The sequence below is a fragment of the Dromaius novaehollandiae genome, chromosome 2, assembly GCF_036370855.1.
Source record: "Dromaius novaehollandiae isolate bDroNov1 chromosome 2, bDroNov1.hap1, whole genome shotgun sequence".
NCBI classification, from domain to species: Eukaryota; Metazoa; Chordata; class Aves; order Casuariiformes; family Dromaiidae; genus Dromaius; species Dromaius novaehollandiae.
This window is the reverse complement of record NC_088099.1, coordinates 95,314,144-95,341,484: the sequence shown is the minus strand read 5'-3', so window position 1 is coordinate 95,341,484 and position 27,341 is coordinate 95,314,144. Positions and strand designations below refer to the sequence as shown.

Below are 27,341 nucleotides of genomic sequence, written 5' to 3'. Positions count from 1 at the left end.
TCCCCCTCTGATGTTCCTTTTATATTTCTTCCTAGTTTATTTCTTAAACCACACGCCCAAGGGTTACCATAATTTCAAACTAGTCTACTGCTCCCAAGGAAAAATCAGCCAGTATCTGAATCAGCCAGCAGCCACCTCTGCTAATTCACTCGGGTCACGCAGGTGAGCCGGAGCCACATCCCAGTCCCTCCCTGCTCCTTCCACAGTGTCCTGTCCCCATAGCCATGTCTGATCTGCTCCCTGCTCCCTGCCTCTGCATGCCCAGCACCCCACTCATGGCCACACTGCAGTTCAGGGGCTCCTGTCTGTCCCCCGCAAACCCACGCTCTCACTTCATGCAACAGCCACAGCCTCAAGCCAGGGCCAGAGCACGTCCTGCCCTGGCCTCACCAGGGAGCAGTGGCAAAAGGCAAGAGCGAGAGGTCCAGGAGCACAGAAGCACCCTCAGCCTCGTCTGTGAAACTGTAGCCCCTGCTTCCTGCATTAGAGCCACAGTAGCCTCTGTGGCTGTGGGGTGTGTTAACCTCCGTGCTAAGTTCAGCCAAAATCTATATGAGAGCCAATGCTTTCAAACAGGGGAGGTGGAGAGGGTGTCACAGGAACAGGTTGCAGCAAGCAGACAAATGAAGCAGAAGGTGTAAGTACGGGCTCCTGAGCATGCTTCCAGGCCCATTGTACACTCAGCACTCCCTTCGCACTATTACAAGGACTTCAGCCTCTCCCACCAGGCATGTACTTTGGTCTGTGCACATCTACTGTTTTGCTGCTCTCTTGGTTTTGTCGCCTATTTTGTGACTTTTTGGTATTTTGCAGCTAAAAAAGATCCTCATTTACTGTTGTTGAAAATCTCACACTTCTAAGTGAAGCCCATTATCCCACAGGATCTGGCTCAAGACTTCTGAAGACATGGGACTGTCTGCTCACGATTCAGCCTGTATAATCCTGCAAGCAGATGCATGCTTCATACTGCTTAAATTCTCAAGACAACCCTGTGCTATGGCTCCTGCTGCAGTCTCCCAGCGCTGGATGCTGTGAGGTACACACCAACAAGGCTGACAGCCTAGATAAGCTGCATGTTACCTAGCAGCGGTACAAAAACAATAAAAAATGCACCTATGAAGTAGCAGTGTCACTCTCACTGCTTCAGTGAGGATCACAATGGGATTGCTTTAGCCTAAGCCCTATCAGTGTCCAGTAAAAATGAAAAACAATGTTGTAATAAATCAGCTTGAACTCCACTCCCTAGGTATTCAGTGACATTATGATGAATTTCTCCATTCACATGCAATCTGCTTTTCTCTTTGCCAAAGTTTCTCTGCCATATTTTCAGGCTCAAAGTCATGGTGATCAAAATTTGATTAATTTAACTGGGGATAGTTAACATTACCTGGGGATATTGTTTAGCTGTAGAGCACAGGACTTTAAAAATGAAGCTCTATCTAGACTGGCCATAGGTCAATCATAATTCAGGTGGAAGGTTCCACTCTGATTTAAATGGTTTTCTACCTTTGCCTTCAGTTTTACATTAACCCTAAAATAAGCCCCCCACATAACCCCACAACAATTACAGTATACATTATTTGCATTTGACTGAGATACATGAACATTTAAACTTGAAAAAGCCTGCAGTTTTTAGCCCTCCACAGTACCTTATAGCAAAATGTGCTCTATCAGGACATTCTGCCCCTGTACTATATAAAAAATGTATAATATGAATGTGTAGTATAAATATTTACACCACATCCACTTAACCTCAATCCATCAAAAATATTCAGTATAATTTTTGTATAAATTTTTTAAAAATTGTATAAATTTGGGGGGGAGAAGTATAGCTTTCAGGGTAATTTTTCAGTAGCCAAGGCCTGTTACAGAAAGTTTTTTCCCTGTCTGAGGAAACCTTTCTTCCTCTTTACCCCACAGGGACCACATGGTGGTCAAGCCCAGAATTTATTATTCAAGAACCTATTTTATTATTAAAAGTCTAATCTGTTGATAACAACACACTAATCTTTCCTAAGTTACAGACAAACAAAGTAGCATCACTGATTTTAACACCACGAGGTATTATCCAAATTCTGTTGGAGAAATTCCCAGGGGTTTTCATATCTTCACTTCTTTTTAATGACATCTTTGACTGCACTCTGGCTGGTCTCCTTCTGTATTGATTACTGCCCTCCCAAATTAGATCACTGTTACCATACTTCTAATTATAGGGTTTTTAAATTAATTGGTTGCATTTAAATTTCTTTGTTCTGAGGCTTCATTAAACAAATGGATAGAACTCATTTCCAGTTAGCCTTAGAGATGAATGTACTACATTGCTTACATAGGCCAGGATGGATGTTTTCTTATTCCTCTTGTTCCTCAGACAGCCCAAGCCTTGCCCTACACGTGCCTGCATCCTCTCTTGCTAGCAAATATAATTCATTCCTGAGGAAGATGTTGGTTCTTTTAGTATGCTGAAAAGTATCACAGATGGATCAATGAAAAAGTTTACCACAAATATATGAATATTGTATATAATACTTGGTGGACCATACATACTTACCTAATACATTAAATGTCATCTAATGTCATAATACTCTCAACATGAAACTCTCACATACACAATCATTCATGTGAATGATTAGAAATTAGAGCTGGGCCCCAAAAAAGCCTTCAAAGGTTCTAACTCATTTTCACTCCAAAAAATCCAATTGATACTTACCTCAGAATGTTTATCCTTTAATCTCTTTACAAAAGCTACATTTTGATGGACAAAAGGAGAACTCAGAATAACACAGTTGTTCAGTAATATCCCGAGGAAAATAAATGTTTATTTGAGCTGAATATGGGATGGATGTAAATGCACTCATGGAATAAACAATTTAATTTTTCTCCTTAGGAATGACCTTGCAAAAATGACTTTGCTCCAAGCAGTAATAATTGACTCATCATTATTACTAGTTCAAAATTTAAAGTGTCTATGACTTTCCACACCATGCAAGCCATGGAAGGTAATAGACTATATTTTGGTAACAAGCCAGCCAATACCACTGAAGGTCATTGAGTCAAGCAATGCTATTTTTGGTAGATAAGCAAGACCAAACCACAGTGATATTCAAAGAAAGGAGACCTAATAAATTCAAGTGGTAAGGAATGGAAAATCAAGCCAAGTCACCCACATTGCGGGGGTGGAACTTGAACACAGTGCAGCTAGTTGGGGTTTGCAGGGAGCCTGCTCCAGCTGCTCAGTGATATAAAAGTTAAAAAAGAGGAAGGATGGATTACAAAAATGTAATAAAACTGTTTGGTGTTTTCCTCCTTTATCAATTCTAGCAAATGACTTATTACTGTTCAAAGAAAGGCATCAAACATGGGATATTATAAAATATTGTAACCGCAGCACACAGAAGGAGATCCAAAAGTCAGGGGAATTTTTCCTGGAGAATATGTAAACTGCAGGATAGTTTCGCGTCACCGACGATTTGGGCTGTAGGCCCTACCAGCTCCCCAAGCACACCATGCCTTACAGGTGGCTCTTCACAGCCGCCGTGCAAGGCACCACCAGGGCCAGGGTGGCCACCCCAGGACCATGCTGGGCCCTGCTCTGCTGGCCTCGCTCAGGCCCTGGGGGCTGTGCCCGCATTGGGGAGCCCTGCTGCCTTGCTGCCCCCTTGGCTCCAGCTCCCCTCACCCTGCAGAGCAGTCGTTGCTGCACCCTGACAGACACATCGTACAACGGAGCAGTATTCAAGGAAATGTAGTATCTGTGTTATGCACGCTATTTACGGGTTGGAACCATTCAGACTTGGAAGACACCAGGCTGAGTAGGGCATTCACATTCCCATCAGAAGCACCCAATATTTTTATCATTATTCTCTGCAACACTGGAGGACAAGAAAAGTAAGAAAGAAGCATCGCAGTACTAAAATGACAAGATGAAACTGTATTCAGGACAGAGAGAAGCTGCTATTTGAAGCCTGAGGGTTTCAACTACAAAGCCAGAGTTAAGGTTACATTGATCAGATATTTCTCTACACAGAGAAAAGAACAGGCCAATCAAGCAAATTAATAGAGGGAGGGAGGAGACAGTGCATGTCTGGAAAATGTGCGGTAAACCACAGAACTCATTATAAGTCGTATCCACATGTACATTTGCTAAGCCGGCTGTGTATAATACTTAGATATGCTTTTGGGTTGTTTTGCACCAATAATTCTTTAAGCATTATTCTGTTTCTGCACTGGAACTCTGTCCCTTCAGTGTACTGAAGCCCACTGTTTCTTTGACAAACCACACTAAATAAATAATTCACTGCTGAACTTGGTTTAAGGAGAATGAAAACTATATTTTGTCAGTGAAAGTTGCAAGCATTTCCATTTTTTCAACATTATAAATAACTTAACAGAGACATACAGCAAGCAGTCACTTCTGCAGTCACATCTACATGCACATCTCCAATTAGTGTTGATGATGCTGTTATGTGCATGGATGAAGAATGGAAAAACATCTACTTTCTGCAGTCTGACTCAATCAGTTGGGTTTGTTTGTTCAGTTTTAATAACCTGATGCTGTGCAATCCTGAGATGCTATTTAACAGTCCCTGAAGAGGATCTTATATCATTATTAGACTGGCACATTACAGTTATCAGCTGTTACTCAGAACGGAGCAAAAAGTGTCTGCAGCCCCATAGGGTTCATGCTAATTATTGGGATATGTTGCTGAGAGGGAAAGAGAGACTACAAATGAAAAGTGCTCTCTCAGAGACTGAGATAATCTTTGAGCTAGAGGACAGACTCCTGATCTTCACTTTTACCTTCAGCTGTGTGCCCTTTTCATTCAAGCTACCATGGTTAAGACACTGCTGCAACATGATTGCTTCTACTTGGCTTGTCACTTTCTAAGACAGACTGATCTCTGCCTTAGCTTGTATCATATTCATTAAATGCCTGGACCCCGCAGCACACTGGGCGTCTCTGAATCAGACGCTCTCATTCCCAAGCTGGACCTCCTAAGAAAGGGATCTGGCTTTGACGTGGCTTATCTTCCCTGCTCAAAGGCAGCAGAGTCACTAGTGTCATCCCTACAGCAAGGGAACCAGAAAACAGTGAATTCAATCCTTTCTTCATCATGAATTCTTTCCTTTCCTAGGTGATGGATATCCTGATCCTCCACTTGCCCTGGTGTACAAAGTCATGGGTCTGGATCCAGATTCGGAGTGAACCAGGGAAAACTGTTCCCTACCATGCTCCGACAGAGCATGGTACCTAAGCTTCCTGACACCAATCACTTCTTCATCACAGGGAGAGATATCACTTCCTGAAAGCTACATATATATGCATATGTATATATAAAAACATGTCTATACATATGTCCCTTCCTGATCAGGTGGGTGTAGATCCTGTCTATCAGATCAAAGCTGGTAATTCAAACCTTTGTTGACTGCTCCAATAATTTTAGCCCAGTTAAGGGAAGCAACATTCTCCCCAAACTAACAGTATGGACAAATGAAAGCAATATTGCTAACTATCCATCATTTGATAAAGTTATATTGCTGAAACAGCAGGAATCTGATTGGATTTCATCAGAAGCCTGCCTGATTCTTCATTTTCCTGGAGGCATTTCATTTAGATTACTGTTAAAGTGAATTAAATTAGTATTAACCTTGTCTGTGAAAATGATGCTTCAGAAAGGAAAATTTATTTCTCTGGCATGCATGAAAATGAAGTGGCAAATGGATACGTGCAAATAGTGTAAACAGAGCCTTTCTAATGAGTAATCATCAATGTGTAACTCTATTGATTAAGTCTGTAGATTATCAAGTGGGATTGCACTGGATGAATTTAGAGAAATCAGTCTTTGGACATGCTCAGAGATGAGTCAATGATACCACTCTTTCTAAATCATACACAGGTAGAAGGAGAGCATGGAAGGTACCCATCACCTTAGGCGGATGCATGTCTGAGCAAAACTGATGAGCTGACATGCAGATTATTGGATTGGCTTTGCATGAACTGGCTATACTCTATCACCAACTAGATCTAGTTCAAGTGATTAACTGAGCCGCAAGAAATGAGATGGGAGAGCATTTAGAAAAAAACAACAGTTCATTGGTATCTATTAAACTGAAGTTAGCTTCCTAGGTTCTTACTGCTTTTTAGCAAATGGAGGGAAAAGAAATGACTCACATTATTCTTGTTTGCCTGACTTTGCTGATTTTTATCATTTACAAGGGCTAAAAGCTGTATATTAGCCTCCAGTGTATGTTTGTTGCATCTGGGGTTAAGATGTACCCTGCTAAATTACTATCTGGCTTGATTTTCATGGGTACCATCTGAACACCTGGCCTCTGGTGTTCAATGTAATTTAAAATAAAGTCATTTTTTTAATGAACATGAGGTATCATCTGCCTATCACATATTTGTTTACTACATCCAGCTCTATTCCATGATTGTTTCTAAACAGATCAATTTATCTACCTATCTATGTATAGTAAAATTTGTATCACAATGCCTCAGTCCTAAAGAAAGACATAAGAAAATCCGTAACACATAGGTTACATGATTACCAAAATGTACAGTGCATTCTCACAAGAGGAGATGTACCTGCAGGCAAGCACATATTTACTTTATAGCCAGTTCATAACATATTTAACTCTGTAAATGGGATGTAACAGATAAGCCTCACTGTGCAGGAGGTCAGCTTTAGTCACTATGAACTATTACCTGGGAGTTAAATGACATTTTTCCAAAAGCTTACCAGTGACTGTCCTTACAGGCTCAGCCAACTCTGTAACTCTCTGTTAACACTTGTAAAGAGTACTTTATGTATTCTGGCTCTTTTTTCTTCAGACATGATCGTATGGTAAAAGACAGATCAAGACAAGTTTGTCACACACAAAAGTGATTTCTTTTAATCATGCTAGATTATATGCAGAAATTGTAACTGAACAATTCATACGCTATGTTTCAATGGCATATTGTACAGTGCTGCTTTCCTGAAAAGCCCCAGCATTTCTGGAGTGCAAAAGCAATGCAAGAATATCACATAAGAATAGAAAATCCAGCAAGTCTGAGTCGCTCGTCTCACACAAAGTTTTATGAGCATTATTTTTATTGCAAAGGAAGATTTTGATCCATTTCTTTGATGCACCATTCACTTCCTAGCACTGACCCTGTTGCTGCACTGTTTCCACAGAGTAACATTCACTTTGTGTTCCCCATGTCTCAAAAGTCACCCCTCAGTGACACTCCTGCAATGCTGATGGAGATAATGTTAATGCCTTGCCACTTTTTTTCTGATATTCTTAAAGTATAAATTGGCTTTACATACTAAGCAATTTCATTTGGGTCATAAGCATGCCTGTAGGTCTGAATTTCATAAAGGTGCAGCAAACTATCTGTCTTTGCAGAAGAGGAAGAAGGCATATATTAAAACATTACAGATTACAACAAAATCCTGGAATCATAATTTAATTTCCCTGGGAAGCCTCTGTCCCAGCATTTAGGTGCAGAAGGACAGAAGCTTCCAATTTCCCTTTTTACATCGAGCTTAGAAGAGCTGGTTTTCCTCTGCCCTTTTTCCTCCTTACTGGTTCCAGGCTGTTTTTCTCTGCATGTCCAGTCTGGCCTTCTAGAACTAAATTGGCTCCAATCTCCTCTGGCTAATTGCTAGACTCACCCCAGGGAAATGGAATAGGAAGCAAATGTCCTATTGTATAAAAAAGGCTTAAAGCAAAAGAGGTGGGGGGGGAGGCAGACAGACTCTGTTACGCTCCACCCTTCTGAGCTGCATCATAGCACACCACTCCACCCTATACCTGGCTGCATATTTGTAATCATACGCCATACAACATGTATTTTATAAACTACTGGAATCACTCCACCGAGCACTAGGCTACTCAGCTGCAGCTCACTTAGAAACAAGAAACAAACTTAAAAATCACATGAACACACAACACAATCTTTGGGCTTGGAGTCAGTGCTTGAAAATAGATATTTTGCATGGAAGAAACCCTGTTAGAAAGAAGGTGCTATTAGAATCTGGGCTGATGAATATCTGTTTTTAAAATGGAGCAGACAATAACAGCGGATCCTGTTGAACTCAAGAAGAAAATGGCCTTATTTTTTTCAGAAGTGACAGTCATTCAATTCTATAGTGCAGCTGTCAGAATGAAGTCTCAGTGTGGTTTGACTTAAGTATGTGCACTCTCTAATCTCCTATTCAACTATTTTCATAAGCTATTTTCCAATGAGTAGTCAAAATACCAGTTACCTAAAACACCACAAGCAAAAAAAAAAAAAAAGCCTCCCTATCCTTCCCACTGTAAAACCTTTTCTGTAAAGTCCCTCTTATTTTTAAGACTTGGATTCAGTCTATTGAGAGCACATTTTGTCTTTGGCTAGCTGCTGAAAAATATCTAAATATAGCAGTGTAATATTATGTAGTTCTATGACTACGTTATTTTATCCATGTTTCACTTCATCTTTTTAGGATATGTCCATTCCTTTTGTTGCCATTGGACTTTGCATCCTCCATTGTTTATCAGAATAATTAGATCAAACAGCAATTCAGATTTACTGGAACTCTTACAGCTCATTCAACGGGTTCCCAAAGAGTCTTGGAAATTGGACAAGTTAATACTTTGCCTTTTACTTTCCCGCTGAGGTATGTGCGAATAGCCTGGCAAACTAAGGGTATTGGCTCTGAACTGCCATTTGGCAGAAATAAGTCTGATAACTGACCACAGTTTCCGTTCCTCTATGTGCCAACGCGAGTGAGAGAGCTTGGGTATGGCTCAGCTTCTCTAGACAGCCACGAGGAACTGACTTTCACAATGCGGACAGCCAAGTTTAGTCTGTCTTGTCAAGAACAGTGCTGTCTGCAACGGTGGCTGGGTATGAAATGAAAAGGGGAAGTAATAAGGAAGGCATAAGGCTCCGACCGGAGTGCAGGTGACCCTCCGGAGAGAGAAAGAAAGAAAAAAGACTGAGTTTTCCAGCTAGTGATAAAAGTTGAGTTATAAATCCCTTTGTGGAGGCTATGTCATAAGACATCAGCACGTGGGGCACAGTAACTGCATTATGCTCAAATTGCAATACTTCACTGGCTCTGGCTTGGCCTCGCCGTATCTAGTGACACCCCACTCTTCTCTACTGATACCACTGTGAGCAACTTGACAGTGCCGTAACTTATGTCCCCCCTGTATATACGTTGTGAGCACAATCTCCTAGAATACAGAACAGGCATCTACACTACCTTAAGCTCTTTAAATAAGTCTCTGGATATCTGTGCCAAGGAACACACCACTGTACTGCTGGTATCATAATATTTCTATTCTATTCCTACACGGTCTAACACAAACATACTCAGCCTAGATTACTACTGCTGGTGGAAAACTTCCAATCTGAAAAGAAAAGAGTGACTTTCTTTAAGAGTTAAAAGAAGATCACATTGCTTCTTTGTAATACTCTGCACCATGTCAGAATGGAAACTTCTTGAAGGCAACCTACACATTTTTTCCCCTTTTTTTTCTTTTTTTTAGGAAAGCAGGTATGAGATTTGAAATGTTGAGGCTGAATTGTCAGTTTGAGATTTACATAAAGCAGATCTCTGGCAAGGCTGCACATCTTTTCAGCAAGACTTCTCTTGGGAAACAGAATTTTAGAAAAACGTCTTGAAACTTGAGATATGTAAAATAAAGAAAGATTACTTTTAAATAACTGGCTCATGGAAAACATCAGTCGTATCCGAGGTGATCGGTAATGAGCTGTGTGGTGATTAAAATAAAAGAGTAAATCTGAACTACTCAGTGCTCATACTATCATCTACATCTTAATACATCACCAGTTAAATATGTATGGTGACTCTGAGATGGTCAGCTGCATAGTAACTGGATGTCACCCCGTCAAAACAGCAGTTCATTAAGGAAGCTCCAACATGCTAGAAAGCAACTCCTTCATAACTGCTATTGGGGCTGAAGTTATCTGCCATCCTCCTGCTAAGGAAAGCAGGGTATTTTGCCAAGAGTTATTGCTCGCTCACTGCAGCCGCACAGCGTAGTTCTCCTCTGGTTGGTATGCCACGTTTAGCAGTAACACCCAGCACACAGTCTGCACGAGAGCAGAAGCAGAAGGGGTTTCATGGTGTAAGAACGTAACTGTACCAGTAATAAACAAGAAACCAGCAATGTTATCTCAGCTAGAAAAAAAGGAGATTGCAAGAGCCAGAATGAAGTAGCAGATTATACCTTTGTGATGGACTGATGGCACATAGCCACACTCTGATTTTTTCTTCCTTTTCCCATGAAAGAGGATGTCAGGCCATAAAATTGCAATCAGTGTTGAACAACCAGAAAATTACAATGGAGTTGTACTTTTTCCATTTCCTTACTCTTTTTTGGACTGGTAAAATGTTCTCCATTTCAGACATATTTCTGAAATGAACCACAGAACTTAATAGGGACAAAAGGGTGAAAAAGTAAGAGTAAAAGTGAAGAGATGGAAAAAATATAAAGGTTAAAAAATGCACTATAGAGCCAGGTAAGTACTTATGCTATTAGCACACTTGACACAGGTCTGTGCCCAGGGAGCTTTCTGATGTGCTGTTGTTCTAATGAGCAGAGCATACAGTGGGTTTGGCTTAAGAAAGGGCCAAACTGCCACCAAAGCAAAGTGTCAGGTCCAGTATTTGTTAAACTTGACCTAACGTTGACCATCACTTGAGGAATGAACCTCTCATAGTTTCATTGGCTTAATATGTACATAAGCCAATACGGAAGCACTTATCCTGAGTCCTAGAATGATAATGCAGATCCAACAATTTCCAGAGGTGGATTACAGTACCTAGCTTGATCAGCAAGGGTTTCCCCAAGTCTATCTCATTTTTTATTCCTTTTCATTACAAAAATCTGTCATCTGTTCCTTAAACGAATAACAAAAAACTGATGTCAGGTATAAAAAGAAACATCAAATCACAAGCCTATCTCTCTAGGCCACATGCATTTTCCCCAAAAGCAGAAACTCAAGAACTAGAGCAAATCTACGTTGTGCTCTCCCCCTACTTCATAACAATTTCTCTATTTAAATCTCTTCAATCTTTTCTCAAGGGACTTCAAAATAATAAACAGTGCTATGCCAAAGCAGCCAATATAGAATGAAGCTTTCAGACAATGCATTTCTCACCCAGATTACCCACCAGCCCAGCTCACCTGAGCCCAGCAACAGTCCAGTATTCTCATATCCAGAGAGTGGGCAAAAATCCTGGTACTGGTCCTTCATCCAGCAACACAGGGGTTCTAACAGCTAAACCATCAGTGTTGTATTGCATAAAATGGTCACATAAAATACATACATAGTGTGAGCTTACTTAAGCCTGCAACACGTATGAGAAGTATGATCCTCACACATGCCATCTGCAAACATCCATCTTTTCTATTCTCACCAAAGAAAGCTTCACTGTGGTGAGCTGCTCGACACAGGTGGATCCCAGTGTGACACCAGGAGCTGGAAATGCTCAGCACTCTGCAGAATAGACAAAGGGACAGAACTTTAGAAGAAAGCTTTTCTGCTAACATACAACTTAGAAACCCTAGTTTTCCATGTTATGTAGAGAAGACAGACATATTTCCCATACATCTAACTCCTACAGAAACAAAAATTTTTCAGAAAATCCCTTTTCCACAAAAGAAATTAGTCTTATGTCAGGTCACCCTCCCCCTGCTCCCATACTCAGTCAAAACGACACCCTGGAGAATGAATCACACACACTCATAAGAGAGCAGTCATACCTCCATCTCGGGATCTCTATGCCAAGCCCAGCAACCATGAGGGGCTACAGTAATAAGGCTGCTTTCAGGATGGCAGGAGAAGAAATTAAACAGACTTTTAGTTTGGCCAGAGTCATGTTTTGCACATCCAAGATTTAGGATAGAGAATTATCCAGGATCAAGAAGATATGGCACCATCATGAAGGCAGTACAGACCCTAAACAGAACAGAAAGTCATAACGGAAGAGTACTGGCTAAAACGCTTGTGTAAATCCTTGCTGCCTTAAACTCAGTCAAAATTAGACACTAGTTTGGCTGAAATTTTGCAGCAAAACATATAACTGTTTTTGACTAAACACATTCTTTCTTAAAACAGAAAACTGATAAAAGAAATTCTGAAAAAAAGAAAAAATTACCATCTTTTGCCAATGCCCCCAAACTGCTGGCTATTTCTAGTTTTTGAGTGCATGAATAACACCTCTACATGCAAGAGCTGGGATATGTAACTATAGGGACTTCCTCTGGAAACTTAGTTGAAAGTTAACATAAAAGGGTATATTTTCAGACTTTTTCATACAATGTAAATGTTTCTTCTGTGGTTTTAAGTACAAGGGTGTTTTGTCTGCATGATTTTTAGATCAGCTTGACATTTTCAAAATCAGAATATGAACAAAAAGAAATCGTGAATATAAGTTAACTCTGAAAATAAAAAGACATAAACACAAGAGTGCAACTAGGGAAAAAAACCCAAAAAAACTGTGGGACATAAATTTTCTGCAGTTTGAGTCTCTTTTCCTAAGCCACTCTTTAGCAAAATGAAGTTCACTTTTCTTTTGCTTGCACAGATAATTCCTTTTTTCTTGTGAAATAGAAATCATTAAATTATGCTCTTCTGATTCAGCAGGTCTATCTATTGAACACTAGGAGCAATATTCCCATTCAGTGACTTACCTTAAATCTTCTTAAATATTGATAGAAGTAAAACCTGAGAGGGAAAGCTTTCCCAGCTATTGTGCTATAGTTACCACAGCATTCACCTGGTAGCTTCATGGCTTTAGCCTGGGTTGCCAAGTAAGCAATAAAACCCTTAAATGGCTTGGGGACCACCAGGGCCAGGGTTGTAAAGAATTCATGAAGCAGGGCCTGCAAAGGCAACTACCTTGACATTATTTTCAATGCCTGGAGCTTTCTATCTGCATCTGGGCAAGCCTCTTTTGTTATCCCTGACACTGATTCATCCTCGAGACCATGGCTGTGGGCAAAGAGTTCAAACTGGGGGTTAAAGCCAGGACTGAAAATCACTGCAGTCCTCTCTAAGATGGATGGGCTTGTGCTCTCTGCCCCTTTGACTCAGCAGAGAGGCCCACTGCCGGTTTGTCTGGAAAGCGGAGCTGCTACCCCCTTCACAGCTCACAGCCAGGAAGAAAGAGGAGCGAGAACAGACAGAAAGGTAACATGAAAAAACAAATAATAACAGGGCATCATGGAACCTTGCTAATAAAAGACCAAGAGCACCCTCTAATACAGAGATGGGATCTGCCAATATATTCAGCACAGAATGATAAAATCCATTTCTTTCTCCATTTCCCACCTCCTTTTTTTTTTTTTTTTTTTTTTTTTTTTTTTTTGCTTACAGGACTTGCCAGGACCCCTTACTGTGCTTCATTTCCATTACTCTTTCCAGTCTAGTTGCTTTAGTACCAAGATTTCTTTTACTTTTTTTTTTTTTTTTTTGTAATATAGTCTAGGGTATTTTTATTCCTTCATGCTTGATAGTAATTTTCTGCAATCTCCACTGGCCTCTGTGGCCATTTACAATGATTAGCAGTTTGCAAAAGGTAATGAGTTTCTATCTTTTCCTTCTCTCTCTCACTCACTCTCTATTTTCCCTCTCTGCTCCTTTTTCTGGCACAGTCTTTCAGTTATTCAAAATAAACAGACAACTGCATAATTAAGAACCTTAATGCCAACAAGAAAATATAATTGAGCCTTCTAAATACTAAGGAGAGAGAGAGAGAGCTTAATAAGTATTCCTACATTTTCTTTCAAGTCATGGGGTTGGGATTTTTTTTTTCTCCCACTTAATTTCTGTTTAGGAACAAAAGATTTTTGTGTGTGAGAGAAAGGGGAGATGAGTGATTTTAGATTTGCATTTTCTCTTCACTAAAGCCTGGCATTTTATTGAAAATAAAAAAGGTTTCCATCTTACAAATGAAAGCATCTGTTTAAATAAAAAAGCCACTTGAGAAAGAAATCATAAAAAATAATTATTATTATTTTTCTAAAGCACGAATGAAATATATAGAGGTCAATAGAAAATGGTTTGCACTCATTTAAAGGTGTCCTTTTCATTTTTCAATGCCTGCATTTAAGCTATGGATTAAAAAAACACATTAAATGATTTGTCCTCATTTCACATGAAATATTTTGACTCTCTCAAAAATCTGTAGAAGCCTTTTAAATATATCCATTTTCATGAAGCCTATTTATTTAGGTTAGTTGGTCACACATAAAGCCACAATCATTATTATTATTTTTTATTACATCAATATTCAGAGACAGGAGCCAAGACTGAGCACCACTGCACTGTATGGAGAGCACTGAAGGAGGCTACAGCCCAAACAGGCTAAGGCAGCAAACAGGGGGGGAAAGAGCGATGATACAAAGCAGTGTGGTCACTTGCTTACAGATGCAAAGCGTCAGGGCAGAGCTGAGGTCTGACACATCTCATGAACCCCAGGCCACCCACCTACCCAGTAGACCACACCATTGCCCGGGAGGAGGTTGGGTGGGAACATTTGTACAGTCACCTCAGGTGCGTATACACAGTAATCACTGAAATTTCCCTTGAGTATTATCCACCCTAGGGCTCTATTTAACAGACCAGTGTCTTCTGTTTGGTTTACTGAACTTGTGAGTTAGCAGGAGAGACTTTAGAGACTGGGCTGTCCTCCTGATGTAGCAACTCATCTGAATCAGACTGTTTCCATCTCTCCCACTGAATTTTGGCCACTGTAGAAACAAATCTGCAACAAATCAGCAACACACTGCAGTGCATTTCAGCACTTTGCCCTCATGGAACCCGAAAAAGAGACCATGCGGTTCCCCACTGCAGCAAGTGCACTGGCAGAGACATCCTGGGGCTGCACACACAACTCAGGTAGGGCTCAGTGCAATGCCAGCCCTGTCACATGCTATGCAACGGTGACAACGGGCATCTCACCCATCTCACAATGACAATCTCACCCAGGGACGTCTGTGCAGGCAATTCGCTATTCTCATGGATGTGATTAACCTTGGGAACATCTTCGAGAGATTGCCTGGACATATTCAGATCTGTTCTTCATCCCCTCGAAGTTACAGGAAAAACACACATTTTTTTCATGTGTTAGGAACAATTCTTTTTGGAGGACAGAATATAAGGACAGAAAAAAAATAGAAGAAAAATTTGGAGATTGATTGTTCTCACTTAAATTCTGCCTGAATTTGACTTTAAGAGGAGTACTAGGAGCCTTGGCCTTGGAGAGAAATTCTGACAAGCTATTTTCAGACATCTCCTCAGCCTTAGAAGTACCTAAAAGTAATTATTTCTCCACTTTGACCAGAGCTCCCTAGGCAGCTGAGCAGAGGCTCCTGAATGCCACTTCAGACCCAGAACGGCCTGATGCGTTTGGATTGCCCACTAATTCAATCAGACATTTCATTTCAAAACCCCATCATGATGGTCATACTTCTGCTACTCTCCACCCTTGTCAAATATTTTCCCAAGTACAAGATCCTCACTGGGAGCCAGAAACTTTGTTTTGAAGCCCCTCTCAGCCTGAGGGGGCTTGAACTGATTGCTCCCATATCTCAAGAAGCAGCCAAGACTGGGCTGGGACCAAATTGTTTCTATTTCCTGCTGAAGCCTTGTCTTTATGGGACAAGCGAGAGACAGGAACTAAGCAAGGCAGAGCCTGACTTTGTGGTCTAGCAAAAAGTAGATGCCCTGGTTTGAAGGAATTCCTGATTTCTGGTCTCAGATAAAGAAACTGATTATGTATTTTGCATTGCAGGGTCACTGGAAAAAGGACCAGGACTGACCTAGCAGGGATCAGTCCCACTCAGTTCACTTCCACGCAGGTGCAGAGACCCCAGGAAAATGAGCTTTGTCTTGTGGGGAAAAAAATCTTTTTTCTCAGTAACCCAATTTTTCCTCAAAAATCATTTTCAATAAGCTATACTGACTGCACATTGTCTTAAATATTTTTTTCTTGTTACTGAGAAAATAATATTGGAAAAGATCCTGTTATCCTTTTGGAAAAGAGTATGGCTGCTTTACCTTTCACTTGAAGATGAACAAAGGACAGTTAGAGAAGGATCTCTGTCCTGCCACCCCTCAAAGAACCTGAGTCGAGTAAAAAACATGCTTAATGAGTGCAAGAGAGGGGTTTGTTTGGATTCAGTGTGTACCAGCTACTCTGTATTAAGATGGTCTTCAAACATAATGCTCAGCATGCTCCAAAAATCCTCTACCATTGTCCCCTGTGGCCAGGCAGGAGGACCCAGATGCTACAACAATGCAAGCAAAGGGCCAGAGCAGAGGCACCAACCCTGACCCGCTGCCATCTGTATTCTGGATACGGCCAAGGCCAACTGCTCTCTCTCAGACTTATGCTTGGTGATGGTTCAGGGGTTAGGACAGGGCCAAGTCCATTCCCAACAGGCAGCTTGGATGCAGCAACCCTATTTTAGGAACAAATGTTTAGCTCTATGGATGCAATTCATGCTCGGGGCCAGTGAACAATCCCTCATCTATTTTATTTACTAGTAAAGATGTAGCCAGGGAGACTATTGTCCTAAAAATACCTAGTTCGCCTCAGCATGTTTTATTTTTAATTAGCATTACTACCTGCCACTTTCATTAATAGAACATTGACTTCAACAGGATTTTTTGCAATAACAAAATGAACGGAATTTGACCTAACACGAATATTTACATGGGAGTTCCCACACAAGCTGCTTTGGTTTTACAGAGCACATATTCAGTGTGGCTCCAGTATTGCTTTCTCCATTGTTTATTTCTCTCTCAGTTCAGACTTGTCCTCCACATTTTCCAGTTGTCATATTGAAATATTTTGGCAGAATTCACACGCCTATCAAGGTTTGGCCTGGCTCATGTCACTTTACCACACATACACGCCTGTATACACTGTAGCATTACAATAACAGAAACTTAACACACTGTAAATAAACCCTATTGTTTTTACCAACGTGCAAGTCTATTATCATTAGCCTTAACTTCACAGAGGGTGAACACGTTCTAACTTATACGGCATGATTTTTCCACTCTCCCGCTGATTTCTCTCAGTATTTTATTTTAAACTCTTTCTGGCTGAACATAGGCCAAATTCGGATACTTCAGCTGCTTACACAAAAATAATCTACTCAACTCCAACTGTGAACCCAGTCAGCCAAATTGCATGAGAATTGGAAAATGAAAGTGGTCATAGGCTAAATTTTTAGTATGAGTCTCAGTTCAAAAGGAGCCTGTTTCGCCTTGCCACTCTGCTGCTCAGGGAGCACGGTGCCTGCTCAAGGAAACCTGTTTGCATCTGGAGAGAGAGGTACAGTCCGACACAAAAAGGGGAGAGCTGATATCTGGCCAAGCGGGCACCAAAAGACACAGATTCCAAGACTGCATTGCTAGAAGGGGGCCATTTGGATGGCTTGATCCTTTCTCCTGCCCTTAGCTAGACTAAATCTGTGAAAAGATCCAGTTATGCAGCGTCACAAAGTAATTTGTGAAATGGTTAATTTCTATAATTGCCACAATCCTGCACTTTCTTTTTTATGTTGTCGCACTTTCACTTTAGCTTTGTACCCCGCTATACTTTAATCTATTGATTAGGGACTGTTATTTCTCAAGATCCCTCTTCCCACTTTGGTACTTCAGATTATAATTAAGTCACTTCTTTTAGCTTCTCTTGGACAAATGTAACAGGTTGAATTTCCTTAGCTACATCACTGGGAAATAAATTACCTTTGTAATTACTTTTACCTTAAATGCAGTTATTCCTGCATTTCTTGCTAGGAGTTCTACAGGATGCTCTTACACTTCGCATGAACACAGAACGGGAGATAAAATACTCCATTCTAAGACTCATTGGAATGAGACAGAGGAAAAACAGACCTGTTACCACTCTTTGATATTCCCTGTTTTGGTTTCTAAGAATCAAATTGTCTCTCTAATCTCCAGCATCATACTGGGACATCATGCCCAGCTGGCCCTTTTCTGAGCCCTGCTCAGAGTCATTGTTATCAGAGATAATCCTTCATTTCAGAATTCATAATTTATCAACCATGCTATAGCAATTGGTGTATTTATTTTTCACAGTGAACTGAAACAGTGATGAATCAAAATTTTCATAACACCTAGTTTTATGTTAACATCACAATAGAAAACAGTGTCAAATGGGGTTCATTTTGCAAAGTTCTAAATGCTCCGGTATCTTTGCACATGAATATCTGAAAAAGGAGAAGAAATAATACTGTCATTTAAATAACTTCCAGTTAAGAGTTTAGCACCTAAAAAAAAAAAAAAAAGGAACTTTTCTTTTGAAGTCTTCCCTGACAAGCATATGAGTAAAACAACAGGTCTGTATTCAGACTCTGGCTCATGGGTATTCATTAAAACAAATAAAGCAATAGCAAAAAAAGCATTACATAGCTTAAAGCCTGGTCTGGTATCAGATGAATAATAAATACATTAGTGCTGGCTGAGCAATGGCGGAATACATTTCTACATACTAGGAGATAATGAGCTTACTCAAGGAGCCTTGTGCATGCAAAGGGATTTCTGAAGCACACAGCAATATAATTGAGAATTTATTATTGCTAATCCTAAGGCTTTGATTTTCTGTACACCACTTTCTTTTTTCTCTGGATTGCCCCAGCATAGCATGTGTTTCAGTAAATACACATAAGTAAGCCCAGTATAAGTGGAAGAGGGAAATACAGAAAACAGAGTGCCTGGAAAGAGGCACTACAGCCAGCTAAAACAATTGCTCAGTTGCCCTGTTACAACACAGTGTGTTTAGGAGTAGTGAGATATTTTAGTAACAATGATTTTTTTTGAGGCTTTTTTCAAAGCTAAATCCTAGCCAACATATTTTAAACCTTATGGATGCCAAGTGACAAAATGTCTTCAGTCTTTTAGCACACACTCTCAGTAATCATAACAACATTTTTGTATTATTATAAGCGGTATTGGCAATCTGTTCAATTGTGCATGGAATAAATAGCCCACATTAGCAGTTTGCTTAAAATCCATGTGATGATAGCAGCCAGCTTAATTAAGTGCATCTCTCTGGGAAATCAGTAATAATAGTAATGAATGAACCTGCTGCTGACCTGCAGCAGCAAGAAGTAGTTCAGAACATTTTTGAGTTCGAAACTACAGAACACCTACAGTTACCTGGATCTTAATTACTCTGTAACACAGCCATTGGGAAAGGCAAAAATTACAACTGAAATTCATCTTAGTTTGATAATTTGTCCTTTTCTTCCTTAGTTGCCACCATGCAAAATGTATTTTTTTTCTTTTCGGCAGGAGGAATCCTGGCTGGTTTATATCTTCCATGATCTTCCACTGTCATGTGACTTTCAACACAGCATTTCAACCAGATGAGGGGCTGCTGTGTGCTAAGATATTTGAATTCTTCCACAAAACACCATTATGCTTTAGAAATAGTTTAGATTTTATGTACAGTTAATCTGAAGCAAAAAGTTTCCATTTGGAAAACCAAAATGTGTCTATTCAGATCATGACAACCTAAAACAAAACTGAAAGGGGAAAAAAAAGTAAAAGATCAAGATCTTCGCTAAGAGAACTGTCTCCAATTTTGCAAAAAATACTTCCCAATTAAAAAACAAAACAAAGAAGCTTTTCGTTGGAAAATTCCCAGCTAGCTCTAGTATTGACAGATTGTGACTTCTGAGAAAAAGCCAAAACCAAACACAAAGACATAGGGCCTGGAAAACTTGCCTTGCAAGGAAAAATCGAAAAAGCTGAGGGCAAACATTTGACAAAGATGGAAAGGAAAATAAATGTTTAAACATATTTGAACTGCATAAACATCAAGCATGGAGAGAATTTCTGTAGTTAGACATGTGCTGTCACAGAATAGATTAATAAAACTTAGAATCATGGGGTGGACTTGCAAAAAGAACAAGTCAGAGATGTGGAATAGATTTTTATTGGTGACATCGATTTTATTGTTAGTTTTAGAGTCATGGAAAAGGTAAGAAATGCCCCACCTTAGTGTTTGGGACTTAGGGAGAGGGACAGAAAACAAACCAAACAAACAGAAATACTGAAGAAATTATATGATATATACTAAATACTATTGAGTATAAGAATTCTGTAGGAAACATAGGAAATACTATAGCATATCCTATATCCACATCAGCAAGGAAACGTGCTAAACAACCTAACAGGACATTTCTGAGTCTTAACTTCTGTAATTCCCTAGTGACCAGCGTATATGAAAAATGAACACAGTGCACAGGACACCATAGACACAGATAAGAAAAAGGCACTGTTGGCAGGTGGTGAGTTATCAATGGAGATAATTATTTAAATAAAAAACATTGCATACTTTATTTAAAGTCCTAGAAAAAGTTACAGGCAATAGCTAAGACTGGCAACCAGAAACAAGGAAGGGAAGGGGGAAATACACCTGCCAGTGTTACATCTCATGACTAGTCTTCTTCTGCAATTTGAACAGTTCCAAATGGCTCAGTCAGACACCGAATATACATGATAGAGTAGAAACCTAGAGGGAATCACTTCCTTTCCCTTCTCTTTCTCCTAATCAGTTAGTGGAAGTCTTGCACCTCACCTAAGACAAGCAGTCAAATGAAGAACTGCAAGACAAGAAAAAGTATCCTATACCCAAAGTCCATGAGATGGTAGCTAATCATGGAACACATTATCAATAATAATTGATAATCAATAATAATTTCTATTTTCAAGGGAAAAAAAAGAATTTTACATTTAGAAAGAATTAAGAACATTACTAAGAACCCAAACATCCAAATTAATATATCAGAAGAAGCTCTATGTGCTGCTTTCTGGAATTAAGTTTTTGTCTTCATCTCAGGGTGAAAAGTTTAGCATAACTGACTGTGCAAAGCTTGCCTGAAAGCATAAATGGAAGAATTCTAGAAACCACAAATAACAATAAACCATAAAGAGAAGGACTGATACCACTACATGCTTTTGCACCAGATGGCCAGACTGAAATAAGGCAAAGTCACTGCCTAAAGAAAAGGCTTTAAAATGTACATGAAGCCATAGAGGATCATACGGGTCACTGTCTCAAAGTCAACAAGGACAAGTTAGAATATTTCCAGTACAGCAGAGAGTATTTCTAGCATATTCTTCAAAATGATTGTTGCCGATACTCCCTAAGGGAAGAGGGAAGGGAGGGAATTACCAGCAAAGGTAATGGAGCAAAAAATATTGAGATCTGGATTCAGCTGAGTCTTCTATAGAGTTGCTGAGATATGTTGGATGCTTCATTGCCGATCTTCATATAGTAGTAAAGCTGCCCCGTAACTGTGCCATAGAGCTAAAACGGAAAAATAAATCTTTCCATACACTCATCATGTTAGCTTTGCTTCAGATTAGCTCTTGGAGCATTATTGTTTCAGGGCCAGACCACAGTACATAATCTGGCTGCCCAGAGTTAAGAAAAAACAGAGCTGGATTTCATTTTTGTCAGTCTTGAGAGAGCTTTAAAAAGTTTCTTTAAAAAGCAAAATAAAAGCAACTGAGCCTTGTCCACTGCCATATCCACCCCAAGGTGCTGAAGAAAGGGGAGGATCCTTGGGGAACGACAATGCGAATCTGCCTGGCTCTGTTTCAGGGTCCTTACTCCAGCCCTGTGGCCAGCAGCACAAATAGTACCTTGTTCTTAGTAGCAACGGCTGAATTCTCTTGCCATTTGGTGACATCAGTTCAGGAGAAAAGGAAGGGGGGGGGAAAGGGAGAAGTCCTGCAGTTTCCATCAGTCAGACAGACAGCAAATTGAGGAAGGAGCAGAAGTTGTTTAGGACTGTCTAGCAAGTGACAACTGTTTGATTGGCGGAAAGCCATTATGAGCATGCTGTGCCTTTAAAATAGGTGTCTATCTGCAGCCTGGAATATATTCAAATCAGGTTGCATAAAAAGTTGTCCCAGCTACTTACAAGCTACTTACAGTAATTAAAAACAGAGCTGCCTTTGTCTCTCAGAAACTGCAGAGAACAAAAAACAAGCAGAACCAAATTAAAAAATCAATTCTCAAGGTCAGTTCTAAGGTATTGTCTTCCTTTTCTGCATCTAAAAAGTACCCTTTTACATATACAGGGTGATACAAAGTCACTTCTCTGCAAACCATGATGAGATACCCAGCAGAAGGTGAGGGTCCTTCCAAATATAGGAGTACTTAGTCTGCGTAATTTGGATTGTAAAATACATGCAGGGATAGATTAGCAGAGCTGTGAGCAGGCAGGGTCAGGAATAAGTGGGCAAACTATTATGTTCCAGCCTCCTGCTTATCTTGCCTTCTCCTTCAGATTTGACTATGTTGGCCGAAAATATCATACACCCAGAGATCCAATTTATGAGTGCTCCTGGGGCCTTAGCAGTGTGGGGCCGAAATACACAGCCAGGAGGAGTAGGCAGTAACCGGAAGGTGCACATCATGCACCCTTGGACTACAATGTGTACCAGGAACTTCGAGATACACCTAACGCATGGAGGTGGCCTCAGCCTGCCTCTGGTGTGCAACAAAGGTGGGCACATGTGGAAGAAAGAGAGTAAATGAATTTAACTATGGGTGTTCTGTCCCAGGCTGCTTTGCTGGCAAATATGCACTTTATTTTTATGTCAAGATTTGAACAAAGACAAAACAGCAACATCCCTTCCAAAGAGAAGCACTCACCCTTGGCTCTCTAACAAAGCGGTGCTGCTGTGCTTTACTTCCAGATCTTACCAGTAAGTGCCGAAAGGATAGTCAAGGCTTAATACATATTTAGGCGACTGAACACTGATTTTAATATAATTTGGAAAACATGGAAAGAACTACAGTACAATATATTAAAGAATATTAGTAAAATTAACACTCATATTAAAAATTCCATGACAGTTCCCTTCATTTTGTTAAAATTCGAAACAGGGCATGCATTCTAGGCAAAGTACCCCTATAATATACCGATATGTACCTGCAATTAACATTTTGTGTCCATTATAGAGAATGTAAGTTATGCAGACAGTCCTGCTATGAGCTCATTGGTCTTCTCAACAATTCCCACACTATGAGAAATATATTAGAAATTTCCACAATATAGCAAAGCATAATATTTATACATAGTGATTTTCAGCTAAGTTAGCACATTAGGACTTTTTCACTGTGAACAAACATGTTCATAGAAAGTGCTGTTCAATAATAAATGAATCTTGTATGCTTGATAGAAAGCATTGCAGAATACGCGTGTGGTGAGCTCTTTGGAGTACTTGATATGATAGGGGTTGCTGCACACCCTGGTCCAACCAGTAGCGAGACGAAGCCCATATTCCCAATGGGCATGCACACAAAACACACACATACACTACACACATAACACATGGCCAGCCACACAAGTCAGCATGGACAGAAATGCTCAGCAAACACTCAGAGCCCTGGCCCCTGAGGCACTTACCCCACACGCCAGCCAGTCCACCTTGATAACCACGAGCGACCGCAGGCAGATGTGCACACCCTCACTGGCTCCAGCTGCTGGCACCACAGACACATACAGCACCAGTGGCTGCAGTCCCACTCCAGCTGCCAGCACTTACCTGCACTCACGCAGAATAGAGGTTCCCTCACCCAGGAAAATCACTGATTTATCATTTTTTATTATTCCATCTATTAATAAATTGCAGAGGATTAACCCAATGTTCAGGTAAGGAGGCTATCCATTCTTTGCAACATCAGTTAAAATTCCTTATAATAAAATAGTTTCTACTGGAAAATAGGCTTAATCAAAATGGAAAATTTTTGTAATTAAGAAGAAAATGTTCTTTCTTGCTCTCATATTGCCTCCTCTAGTATCTCTCATCCTTTGTTTGCCTGGTAAGAAGGCTTTCAGTTCATCAGTCTTCAACCTTTCCCCCAGGGTATTAAAAAAACACTTCTATTTCCACTATTTTATTCCATGGGGGTATTTTTTTCTATAAAATTTCAGTTGATTTGAGGCCATAAAATAACATTATTTTATTCTGGTGGATTAAAAAAGAACAGTTTTCCCCACTGAAAATTTTTGGGGAAAATGCAAACTGTATTAAATAATTTTGACCTAGAGTGGCACATACTTCTGCAAATTTCATATTTTACCAAAGAGTTTGCAAAACATATACCCCATTTCCAAGTGGCTCTAAGTGTTTGTAACATAGTCAAATATGATCAAAGCAATCTACAAATTTTCAAGTCAGTTTTTATTGCACATACTTTTTAAGGATATTGGAAATTCCAAAGTAGAAATACAATTTTTAAATTTGATTGGAAAACAGCCTTTAAAATGTGCAACACTTTACTAATATTCTACTAGATTGTTCACTGTATACCCACAAATAGTGTGATTTATTCTAAAAGGCTTTTTAAATAGTTACAATTGTCAACAGCTACTAAAATTGCCTTTATTCAATGATAAAGGCTATTCATTTTATTAAATATGGTTTTCAGAGCATGTCTAAGCCATTTATAAAAAAGGACAATTTTTATAATATAGTATACAGTATGTTTGCAGTAATCTGAGATGCTTTATAATATAACTGTCATGTCCTGTAAATGTATTGTAAATTACTTGTAAGATGTTCAAGTCACTGTATGGTACTGACAGCATGGTTTTAAACATGTGGTTGGCTCCTTGTAACTTTTGTACAAAATCAGGAAGATTTGTTACAACCAAGGAAACAGAAACTAAACATGTAGAATGTTACAAGGTATATGGGAAGCAAAGACAGACTAGAAAAGTCTATGTATAACATTTTATAGAATCTAAAAGACTCAGATGATTGTTATTGCTGAAAAGGAACATTGTATTTTCTATGTTCATTCAGCTTATGTGGTCATCTCACACAGGCTGAACCACAAGGTATGCATACCATGAGGTTATACAAACCTCATTTTACTCACATAATGAGGAGAGTTGCATATATTCCCAAGTATAGCAGGACATAATTCAAATTCCCTGGAGAAATTAAAAAAAAAAAATCATACTGGAAAGTGATCAACTAATACCTTAGAAGAAAAATAATCCATAACATAAAAACCCACAGAGGAAACATGGAAAAGAGCAAATGGAGCATGAATTTGCAATGCCCCAAACTCTGATGACAGGCCAGCACAGTTTAGATCTCCAGATACACAGCATCACGTCATGATCTTGATGAAGATCAATCTGCTGTGATACGCTGAGTGCAAGGCATTTCTTTAACAGAAATGTATCAACTGACATATTGGAAAGTATCCTGATAAAGCCAGCAAAAATGCAAGTGATTTTATTCACCAATTCAAACTCATCTACACTCTCTACTCTGATGACCCGTAGATGTCCCTTTCTGCTCCAAGCTTGACTCCTCCTTTGCAAGCTAAACTCTGGACCTGTCTCTCTGGCATCTCCTCATGGATGTTTCGCTGTCAGCTGAAGTCCAGGATGGTTGAAACTGCTGTTATTTCTCCTCCCCTACTTGGTTTCTCAGTTGCTGTAGGCAACACCATTATTCTGCTTGTCACTCAGGCTTGTAGCATGGGTATCATCTTAAGGGAGCAGTCTGATTGGTAATTTCAATCATTTTAAGCCAGTCTAAGTGTGAGCTGCCACCAAAAAAGGCACTACCCCACAACTTTTGTTTTCTTAACTCTTTTTCCTGGGTGAGTTTGGAGCTGAATCAGTTCCCTGACGCTGCTGGCAGCATGGCTCCATGAAAACTAATGGGGAAGCAAGAACACGCAGTGGGGTGTTCCTTTCAATGACAGCCTGGTCGGCATTGAAGTGATCATATAGTCTGCGTCCAAGCACTTACATCTGGATTTTTTCTAAGCTTACTCTCTAAAATGCAGCTCCTCCCATGCAGCAGCATAGGTGAAACTCCCTTCATGTCACATCGAGCTCCTGCAGTGTCTTTTTCCCTAGCCTTGAAAAACACAGCCCTGCACAGCTGAGGTCTCTCCAGAATGCTCCTGCAAAGACCACTCCCTGCAGCTGCTTTGACCACAGCTATCCTTCCTTTACACCCTTCACAACTCCCTCCTTCTGTTACATCCAACAGGGACTGCTTATTTTCACTTTCAAACCTTCCTGATTTTACAACCATCCTGCCAATCACATCACCCACTGTTCAAACATCCACTCTTTGGCTGACTTCAGCTTAACTTTTAACTTAATAATTAAAGCATAAAGCTTCAGCTGCTTTTAAATGGAGCCAAGTCACTGATCTCTGGACTGATCCCAACATCCTCCATCTGATTTCATGGATAGAAAATATGTCCAGGCCTTCCACCTCAAGCAGGAGTGGCTCCTGCTCCCTGCTTTGCTCATTTGAAACTCCAGCAGGTAAAATGACCTCAGCCATGCTATTTGTCCTGTGCACGGAGTACAATTGCTTGCAACAGACGTCTCTCTCCCCTTGACCCAAGCCCAATACCCACACAGACCATGAGTTCAACCATGCACAAATTACAGTTTCATATCAACTGAAACTGTTCTCCAACAGTGTCACAGACCAGTCTTTCCTAAGAGCTAGCTGTGTTAAAATTCTCCGTGTGTATTTGTCTGTAGTCTCTTCTGTGTTTAAAGAGATGTCACCAAGACTCATCAGCAACTTCCTCAAGGGAGAAGCAGCTCATGGTTAACACAAGAATATCACCAATTGTCACACCTTTGGCATGCCATAAAGTAAAAGCTTTGAACCCAAACTTGTGGTGGTTGATGCCAGAACTCAAACTCAGTAACTGAAAGGTCTAGATATTGCTTCCTTGCACTCCCCGTGCCATATGCACCTGAGGTCTCCTGCCTTAGAGTATGCAGGGAAAAGGCACTCATCTGGTCCTACCTTTGCATTGCAACTGGCATATCTTCATTCAGGACCCCCAAGAGCTATAAGAATTACAAGGTAAGCATGGTTGGTGGGAAAGACATCAACAGTGTTAAAAATAAATGTAGAGGATAGAATCTGAGTAGTGAACAGAATACATTTTATCAGCTGCTTGGTCATTAGCTGTTCCACCATAAGTATAGAAAATATATTTCCACTTTGTTATTATAGGAAATCCACTTTCAAAGTGATCTATACACTACCTTTCCTGACATAGCAAATATATGTGATAAAATATACAAAAGTAAACACAAAGAAAGGAAAAGATTTTGAGATAGATGCAATGAAAAAAAATGAAAGGAAGTAAATCTCATGCAGAATTATTTGTCAGTAAAATATGTATTACCAATACAATATATCAGCCCACAGAATAATCTCCGGAGAGTATAGACCAAAATATCATTGTTCAGGGTATTTGTGTATAGAC

At 39.9% G+C, this 27,341-nt stretch overlaps 1 long non-coding RNA gene across 1 annotated transcript in view; it reads right to left on the bottom strand.

The window, feature by feature from the left end:
• Positions 1 to 27,341, bottom strand: part of LOC135327532 (uncharacterized) — a 69,747-nt gene that overhangs the window by 19,230 nt on the left and 23,176 nt on the right. The window contains exon 3 of the long non-coding RNA XR_010387802.1: positions 11,424 to 11,503. This is a non-coding gene — a long non-coding RNA (uncharacterized LOC135327532). The remainder of the gene's footprint in view (positions 1 to 11,423; positions 11,504 to 27,341) is intronic.